Here is a 10000-nt window from a genome sequence, read left to right on the forward strand (position 1 = left end):
TGACCTATGACGTGATGTCAAAGATAAACGATCTCATAATACCAGTGACAAATAGGGATCCGTGTTGGAAACCTTTCATCGGCGCCATTCGTCTTATATCATACCGTTATGTAACTTCCGTCGCACCACACGACCGCATATCTTCCAGTTTAAGCATTGTGTTATTCCTTTTTGTCTTCTTCCCAGGATACTGCGCAGACTTTAACAAGTGTTTACCGTTCCTCTGAACAGTAACGTTTCTTTGTGCCACCCTCCCACAGCACTTTTGCCCAACTTTAGCAGCTTTTAACGTCGTACAGTGCGGCATTGCTAACAAAGAGAGGCTTCCCCAGTCATTAATCATCATGACAAGCCTTTTGTTGTCAGTTAGCAGCTGTGCGTAGAGGAACATTACTCTTCTATACCGGCCCGCAGTGCCGAGGCGGCCCACGCCGTCCCCCCTTTTAATGAGGAATCGGAAACCGGAGCGTCCAACTCCTGCTCTCCTATCAACTGCTAATTGAACTCCCAGCTGTTAAGAAAATGGACCCTGTGTGTCTTTCTTTTTTTCCTTTTGTTCAGGCAGATGAGTTTATCTGGACCAAGACCAGGAAATTCCTTGGTAATACTTTTAAGATTTAATTGAACAAGCTTTGTTTCGAAAAGAAAACATTTCGGTCAGTATAATTCAAATCGTAATACTTAACTTCAAACCTTGCATCATAAGATGTTATAAACATGTCATACCACATGTTGACATGCATAATATAGTCAGACATCCTACAGCTACAATGTCAGGTGTTCTAATGTAGTGTGATCAGTGCAATAACACAAACTTATTCGAGCAAATACGTTATGTCGTGTTATGAACACAGTTTATAAGCTTTTCTCCCTATTTGAGCCTTCTTATCCACGTCAGGTGACTTGTCAAAGTAATTTTTTTATGACAGCTAATGTATGAACAGAAAAAACAGAACAAAAAAAAACTAATTAGGACTAAGTAGAACTTTTAGGTCTGTAGTTATAACATTCAAATGTGCCATATTTACTCTATGTAGCTTAAGTAGCAAAGCCGCTACTGATATCGTCTTTAGATTAATGTTTATGTAGATTTAAAGATTTCTTAGCTCTAAGAATGGGTTATGTGAGGAAGACTTTAAGATCTTCAGAGTTTTTAAGGATTCACATTTTAAGCTTATTTTCTAAGAGAATTTAGTGCTGTTACTGATTTTAACAGCACATACGTCATCTGTTATGATGCCATATGACAGTTATGACATTCGTATTAAACTTAACAAATGTTGCTTGACAATTGATGTAAATATCAAAATGACACTCTCATTTAGATTCAAAGCAAACTGTTATGACAAACTCTTAACCTATGACTGCTTATGAGAGTCACGTAAGGCTTATGACACTTAAGGCTTACGATGCTTATGTAATTGGCCGTAAATTTCACCACTGTCTACGTCTGCTTTATGAATATGCTAAATCTGAGGGTATGTTTCATGTTTAACATGTCAAGTAGTGCACAGATGCAGACATGTCTAGTTAAGGATTGTTTTGTTGCTGTCTTTTTGATATTGCAGCTGCTGTTGTTTAGATTAGCACCCGTGTGGCATCAGGATGTAGCATGCTAACTGCCACAGGATTGCCAAGCTGCACACAATCTCTTTCTCTGCAGCTTATTTGGGATGGAGAGGTTCCAGATGAACTCCATCTCACCCTGCCTCCCACAAACCGATGCCGGGGCTGCTAGCTCGCTTACAGGCTCTGCTCTCAAAGTGACAAAAACGGCTAGCGCACCGTGACAAGCTTTTTTGTCTTCTCTCCTGTCCTCCCACCTTTCAGTTCGCTGCTGCCTGTCTCGTTCGAGTGGGAGAGGGAAGCGAGAGAGGGATAAGAGAGTTGTAAGCTGAAAGAAGGAAGAAGAGAGCGAGACCGAGAGTGAAGTGAAGGAGAGAGAGAGAGAGAGAGAGAGAGAGAGAGAGAGAGAGACAGACAGACAGAGAGAGAGAGAGAGTCCGACAGTTTCTCTGTCAGCTCAGCAGAAATCTCTCTCTAATGAAGTTCTTTTTTAAACAGTAACATTGAGAATCTACTTCCTGTACAGCTTTTATTGCATTTTGTGACTTACGAAACTCAGACACGATTGAAATGTTAGACGATTATGACACAATTATGTGGCTGAACTTAATCACCAACTACACACAGCAGGGATGATGTAAATTACTGACAGTTCTTCTCAGTGAATCAGGGCAGTCGGGGCAGGGTTTAGGGATTCGACTCATTTGACTCACAAACGTCTCTATCTATCTATCTATCTATCTATCTATCTATCTATCTATCTATCTATCTATCTATCTATCTATCTATCTATCTATCTATCTATCTATCTATCTATCTATCTATCTATCTATCTATCTAAGTCAATCGGTGAGAGATTCGACTAATTTGGCTCACAGAAACCCCCTGGCCCAATGTCTCTTGTTTCAATCTGTCGTTGTTTCTCTCTCTCTCTCTCTCTCTCTCTTCTCTCTCTATCTCTCTCTCTGCTCTCTTTCTCTCTCTCTCTCTTCTTTCTCTCTCTATCTGTCTGTCTGTCTCCAGCCATTCCTCCATCATCCATCATTCCTTTCTCTGTTCGTCCATCCATCTCTACAGTATTTCTATTGTCATCCTATCTATCTATCTATCTATCTATCTATCTATCTATCTATCTATCTATCTATCTATCTATCTATCTATCTATCTATCTATCTATCTCTCTATCTAAGTGAATCGGGTGAGAGATTCGACTAATTTGGCTCACAGACAACTCCTGGCCCTAATGTCTCTTGTTTCATCTGTCTGTCTCTCTCTGTCTGTCTCTCTCTCTCTCTCTCTCTCTCTCTCTTCTCTCGCTCTCTCTCTCTCGTCTCTCTCGTCCATCCATCTCTCTAGTATTTCTATTGTATATTGTTATCCTATCTATCTATCTATCTATCTATCTATCTATCTATCTATCTATCTATCTATCTATCTATCTATCTATCTATCTATCTATCTATCTAGCTTGACATTATGATTATTAATTTAAAACGATGCTTTGCGTTATCTCTGTTATTAAAACTATTACCATCTAGAAAATCGTTATTTTAAGCCAAACGAATAAAATGTAATCGAATCGATTCACCAAACATAATTTGGCACGATTGCACTGTACAAGATCAAAGGATCCAATTAACTACAAATTAAAGACTTCGTCATTTTTATCTGCCCCACTTAGAATGCTGGCAAATTTTCATAAAAATCAAGAACCATTCCAACTTTTCTCTGGTTCAAAGAGTCAAATGTAAATTCTCTAATGTAAATAAGACATGGGTGACTTAGTCACGGTCATAATAAATGTAATCTAAATCAAAATTATTGGCACCCTTCATTCAAATGAACCATACTAATATCTAAATAAATCTATGGAATAGCTGACCATAATCTTATTTCTTTCCTTTCTAATGTCTTTCTAATACATAAAGTCACGTACAAAAATAATCCATAAAATAAAAGTAATCACATGATCAATTTTATGTAATCCAAGACAGAGTCTTACACAAGCATCGATAATTATTCCAAACCAAGCTTATAAAGTAATTGCCCCCGGTTTCCACCTCACAATTGGAGCGATCCTGTTCCCTAAATAGAAACAGGGAAGCTAATTACCCCCTTCTTTCAGACACAAAAGAAAGCGCTCGCCTTAATTGCAGTAAACCGTTACTGAAAGTTCACCGGTTTAAGATCCTCATCACGATCCTGGCGCTTCTCCGATCGATATACCCCGAGCCGAACGTGTCAGCCTCGATGGAACGTGCGGTCGTAATGCTGCGAGCACGAAGCGTGCGTTAAATATAATTTTTGTTCTATTTGCATCGCTTTAATTCCTCCGAGCTCGGTTTCAAACAGACGAGAGGGAAGCCGAGCTGGAGACACGGAAATGCTTTTGGAGTGAATCTTTTCCGAAATGGCCCACCGCAGGAGCTAGTGGGGAAAAAAATAAAAGATCAAGTAGATTAAAAAGTGTCGGTCAGGAGTCCTGCATCGCGAGCAGGAAAATCTAAAAGCTCAATGTCATTCAGGATAATTAATCATAATTAGGCGCTCTTTTAGTGATCATACATCACCGAAAACATCATCTTCCTGCCAGTGATAGAGCGATAATTATCCCCCTAATTACCTTCTACTTACTGCAAGCATGAAAATGAGGAATATTAGAGACTTGTTCTCACAAAGAGCTTCTGTCGTGGATCCTGTCACTAATTCCCGGGTTTTTCTGAGAGCCAGAGAAGACGCATCACTGTGGATCGAGTCAATAACTGTGTGCGGTGAAGGAGTTTGGTCAGACTGAATACACATCTGTGCTGGAGCCCAAAGCTAATGTGTAAAAGCAGTAGAAATGTGTCAGAAATCTGAAGGCTCTTGTCATGCAAGTCAAAACCTCCGAAATGAGCCTCACTCGCTGGTAGGACGTGTGTGTGTGTGAGACTCTTCCTTTCTTTCTTTCTTTCCTTCTTTCTTTCTTTCTTTCTTTCTTTCTTCCTTTCTTTCTTTTTTCTTTACTGTTCTTTCTTTCTTCCTTCCTTCCTTTCTTTCTTTGTTTCTTTCTTGCTATACTGTTTTCTTCTTTCTTTCTGTCTTTCTTTCTTTCTTTCTTTCTTTCTTTCTTTCTTTCTTTTGATCTGTCAATCTATCTTTTAGTATTGTCTTTTAGTTATCTCATTTCTTTTCTTACTGTTCTTTTCTTTCCTTTGCTGTTATCAGTACTGCTTGTTTGTTTGTTTGTTTCTCTCTTTCTTTCTTTTTTTCTTATAACTGTTGTTTCCGTGGATTTCGTTCTGTATGGCTGTCTGGTATTTCTGAGGGAGTCGTTCGTGATGCGATACGGTTGTCTTGTTCTGTCTTTCGTTTCTTTCTTTCGTTCTTGAGTATGTTCGTGCGGTATTTAGGTCGGTATGGCCTATACTGTGCTGGTTCTTTCTTGAGTTCTGGCTTTCTTTCTGTTATTTCTGTCGTTTGTCTTTATTTATTTCTGTTCTGCCGTTAGTGATACTATGTCTTTCTTTCTTCGGTGAGTGTAGTAGGTCTGTCTTGCTGTTAGTTCTTTCTTTCTTTCTTTCTTTCTTTCGTTCTTCTTCTTTCTTGCTATACTGTTTTCTTCGTTCTTTCTTTCTTTCGTTGTTTCTTTCTTTCTTTCTTTCTTTCTTCTTTCTTTTCTTTCTTTCTTTCTTTCTTTCTTTCTTTCTTTCTGCTCGTCCTTTACTGTTCAGTATAAAGAATCATATTGGAGTTCTGGATATGAAGTGATGATGAAGCGATGGAACCAGGTTCTATATGGAAGCAGTTCTTCTAACGGTGTCGAGAAGACGATGAGTAGAAGAAGAGTTTTCTAATGAGAACTTTAAAGATCTTCGCCTCCACCGCTTCTGTGTAAGTCGAACCACGTCCCAGCCCTCGACCTCTGCGCGGACGGCGTTCCAGGTCTGTTAGGAAAAGTTATGTAGCTTGTGAAGAAAACTCATGAACAGCGGTTAAATCACAGCTTTAATTTCACGTCGGATGATGTTGCTCTCGAGTCAGATGTATAGGAGGTTAAGTGAGAAACTTGCTGAACAAGAACAAAAAAGAAAAGCCAAAGCTAGTGAAGGACGGCAGAGGCTTGGAGATTTGCTGCCCCTTTGATCCAGTCATGTCCAAGAGACATTAATTATGCACATATTGTTGACTTTATAACTCTTAATAACCTTTTGTGCCTTAGCGAACACTCGCGCAGTGTTTTACATGAGCTTAGAGCAAGAGAAGAATCAGCAGAGGGGAGAAGGCCATTATAAACCATGAAGAAACGTCTGCATGCTTTCTTTTTTTTATTATTTTTTTTTTAGAAAATGATCCGCGAGCTCTTTGAAAAGAAGAACGGATCTGGAGAGACGTTCGTTCATAAAATTATTTACATCACAGATTTTCTTTACGCACTTCTACGACCAGGAAAATGACTTTTTCAGAACGTTCCCTCACAAGAGACTCTACATTGTCATTCTGGGATGAATGAATCATACTGTAAGCATAAGCGAGCATAAACACTGCACTGAACACAGAATACAGCCAGGGTGGACAAACAAACAAACAACAAACAAACAAACAACAAACAAACAAACAAACAAACAAACAAAACAACTTCCATGACGATGCTCTGTATATGTGAGTCGAAACTCGGTTCGAAGAATCGACTCATTTGTGAGCGATTCATCGAGTTCTTGCTAGCTGTATTTCTGGTGTTTGCTCTGTAAACAGACCCGGTTCCAGACGAAGCTCAGGATATTTCATTAAAAAAAAAAAAAGTTGGTGTTATATTTATTTTTCACAGGATTTTAATGAATAATTATTCGACTAAAACGTTCTAACATCGCGTTGTTATGTTTTTATCTCCTCATAAGTCATTTTTTCCCCGAGCGCTAATTTTAGCTTGCTGACTCAACACTAGCGCTGATTGTGTCTCCGTCACGGTGAGGCAGAGCTGCAGTTCCTCCCAACGTGATTAGCTCAAACTCGACGCTTCATCCAGCCATGAGACACTGTTCTGTTTATTCCTGTTTAAAGCAGCACACAACCTCTATAGTGTCCCTCCATCATCATCACCTCCCTGAGCCTCAACAGGGTCAAAGGTCACGTGCAACCTCGCCTCAGTACGCTCGACACTACACTAAACGAAAGTTTGCAGAGGAGGGAGGGAGGAGGGAGGGAAGGAGGAGGGGCGGGAGGGAGGGAGGGAGGAGGGAGTGGAGGGAGGGAGGGAGGGAGGGAGGAGGAAGGAAGGAGGGGAGGGAGGGGAGGGAGGGAGGGAGGGAGGGAGGATGCGGGCGAGGGAGGAAAGGGAGCGGAGCGAGCGGGAGGGCGGGAGGGAGGAGGGAGGAGGAGGGAGGGAGGGAGGGAGGGAGGGAGGGAGGGAGGAGGAGGAGGAGGGAGGGAGGGAGGGAGGGAGGGAGGAGAGGGAAGGACGGGAGGGGAGGGAGGGAGGGAGGGAGGGAGGGAGGGGAGGGGGGAGGGAGGAGGGAGGGAGGGAGGGGAGGGAGGGAGGGGAGGGAGGGAGGGAGGGAGGGAGGAGGGGAGGGGAGGAGGAGGGAGGGAGGGAGGGAGGGAGGAGGGAGGGAGGGAGGGAGGAGGGAGGGAGGGAGGGAGGGGAGGGAGGGCGAGGGAGGGAGGGAGGGAGGGAGGAAGGGAGGGAGGGGAGGGAGGAGGGGAGGGAGGGAGGGGAGGGAGGGAGGGAGGGAGGGAGGGAGGGAGGGAGGGAGGGGAGGGAGGGAGGGAGGGAGGGGAGGGAGGGAAGGAGGAAGGAGGGGAGGGAGGGAGGGAAGGAAGGAAGGAAGGGAGGGAGGAAGGAAGGCAGGAGGGAGGGGAGGGAGGGAGGGAGGGAGGGAGGAGGGAGGGAGGGAGGGAGGGAGGGAGGGAGGAGGAGGGAGGGAGGGCGGGAGGAGGGAGGGAGGGAGGAGGGAGGGAGTGAGAGAGGATGGGAATAGAGGGAGGGCGGAACGCGGGTGAGAATGATTGGAGTTGATGTGATGGAAGGAGGGAAGGAAGGAAGGAGGGGAGGAAGGAAACAACAAACGTAAGTAAAGTGATGTAGGGAGTGGATTGAGGTAGGGCGGTAGATGGGAGGTGAGGAAGGAATTCTTCATGACGGAAGGTGCGTTAGTGCTGTAATGGCTTGATGGCTTTATTGGAGTTAATGTCTTTGATTTCTGCCGCCGTTCCTGTCAGGAGGCCTTCCTTCCTTCCTTCCTTTCTTTCTTTCTTTCTTTCTTTCTTTCTTTCTTTCTTTCTTTCTTTCTTTCTTTCTTTCTATCTCTCTATCTAGAACTTGTTCATGTGATGTTGATGGATTCACACCCAACAGGTTCCATGTTATTGAACTAAGAGCAGAAAGTCAGGGGCTCTGAACAAACACAATATCAGACTAAGCGAGCGTCACTTTCATCCTATATATAGCCGACACCTGATGTCCGAGTCTTCCAGAGTGACCCCCGCCATCTGCCATCACACGCCATGCAAAATGCCAAAGCGGGCAGGTAATTCAAGGTTAGTGTGAGCCAACTGCTCCTGCTCACCTCCTATCGGGCGCAGATGCAGGTCCTGGTTGGACGCTCCCTACACACCAGCTTTGCTTATTACACACACACATGCACACACACACACACACACACACACACACACACACACACACACACACACACACACACACACACACACACACACACACATGCACACACAACTCACTCCATTATATCATCCAAGACATCTGGAAAAAAACAAAACATTATTAATAAAACATTTTTTCAGCTTGTGTCTGATGGGAGATGGTAAAGCGCCTTATAAAGCATCCTGTTGACCCTTTATAACTGCACAATAAAGAACGCTATAATGTCTTATAAATGCATTGTTATATATTAGGAATCAATTCACTGATTTAAAAATTCATTACGAAGCAATTATTATCTACAAAGATCAAACCAATGCATAATGCATTATGCAAAATGATGCATTAAAAACACTACTTATAATGCATCAATTTGCATAATGCATTATGCAAAATGATGCATTATAAACACTACTTATAATGCATTAATTTTAACAATTTGTTAATGCACTTCAAGCATCCTTATGTAATATTTACAGCTATGTAGAGACACTATTATAACCGTATTATATATGCATGGTGTAATAAAGCATATCTGTCATTTGACTTCGGATCTGTCATCTGACACATGATGGATTATAAAAATTTTTACATATTTATGTCAGCTGTCATAACGGCCCAATGTAACATACATCATTTTTTATCAGACCGTTACGCAGCTGTGTTATAGACAGATAGAATTACATTTAAGCCTCATTTAAGTTAGTGTTTGATTTCTTTAATCCCTTGAGCATGGTATAAAATGTTATAAGCATTCATAACACAAATCAGATGACACAATCTGTCATAGCTTTAACAAATCATGATAAACCATGATTATCACTGGTAATGTGACGTTCTTGACATAACCTGTCATAGACTGTGAAGGTGGCTGGACTTCACAGGACACATTATGTCAATGTTATATCAGGTGTTTATGTCATATTTCTGTCACATATTCTACAAGTGATATCTTCTTCATAGTAGTAAGGAGGGTTTTGTGTAATACTGACTACAAGAGGGTTTGTCCAAGAACTCACCTGTCTAGTCTAGTTTTTTTTTTTTGGCTCTGTTTTGTTCTGACACCGAAACAGAAGGCAGATGTTTTCACTCGATGCAGAAACAAGCCGAGTCGAAATGGTAATAAGGCGGCATTGTTTTCCTGCTTGTGTTTTTCTGCATATGTTTAATGAAAGTGGAACAGCTAAGCGGCTCAGACGGAGGACTCCAGAGGATTAGGAGCTAAAGAAGTCTCTCGGATACACACACACACACACACACACACACACACACACACACACACACACACACACACACACACACACACACACACACACACACACACACACACACACACACTTGGACAAGGCAGATATCGGAAGATAAAGGTGGCAAAACAGATGGTTTCCATAAGATGACACAAAGTCTATTTTAAAGTTTGGTCAGAAGATGTATTACTGGTGACATAACATGACATCAGTCTGGTGTTCGATTCTGCCATGACGTGTCCTAGTACACATTTAGAAATAAAAACAACTAAACATTTTTTATGACTTTCATATAGGGCTTTATAAGCTATGAACACATTCATATCATGTTATAATGCATTATAATGCAGAGAACAAGCATTATACACATTAATACTATAATTATTCATGAAAATGTATTATTTAATAGTGAGGTGTAGAATGCATCATGACCTGATAGCTTAATGCATGAACTAGTATGAAGTAGTGTTTATAACTCATTATGGCACAAAGTTACATCTGTACAGCGCATCATGGATGGCGTACATTTGTGCAGCGTGTAGGACTTCAATTT

The sequence above is a fragment of the Tachysurus fulvidraco genome, chromosome 2 (assembly GCF_022655615.1).
Source record: "Tachysurus fulvidraco isolate hzauxx_2018 chromosome 2, HZAU_PFXX_2.0, whole genome shotgun sequence".
In the NCBI taxonomy this organism is placed as follows: domain Eukaryota; kingdom Metazoa; phylum Chordata; class Actinopteri; order Siluriformes; family Bagridae; genus Tachysurus; species Tachysurus fulvidraco.